This window comes from Meleagris gallopavo, chromosome 3 (genome assembly GCF_000146605.3).
Source record: "Meleagris gallopavo isolate NT-WF06-2002-E0010 breed Aviagen turkey brand Nicholas breeding stock chromosome 3, Turkey_5.1, whole genome shotgun sequence".
NCBI classification, from domain to species: Eukaryota; Metazoa; Chordata; class Aves; order Galliformes; family Phasianidae; genus Meleagris; species Meleagris gallopavo.
Genome location: NC_015013.2, coordinates 54,633,078 through 54,633,288, shown reverse-complemented (window position 1 = coordinate 54,633,288; position 211 = coordinate 54,633,078).

The following is a 211-nucleotide window of genomic DNA, read 5'->3' as shown; positions in this document are numbered from 1 at the left end:
TAATTCCCCTGGTAATTGATGCTGTAGTGTTACTGCTTTTACTTTGCTTTTATCTTTGTTCTGAGGGAATTGTATAGAAGAGGAAAAAAACAACCTTGTGATCTCTCAGTGTTTAATAAAGCATGATAGAGAATATACAACAAGAGATGATTCTCAAGAATGTGCACCACTTTTTTATAGATTTGATATTCACTGCTGGGCTTTACAAAAA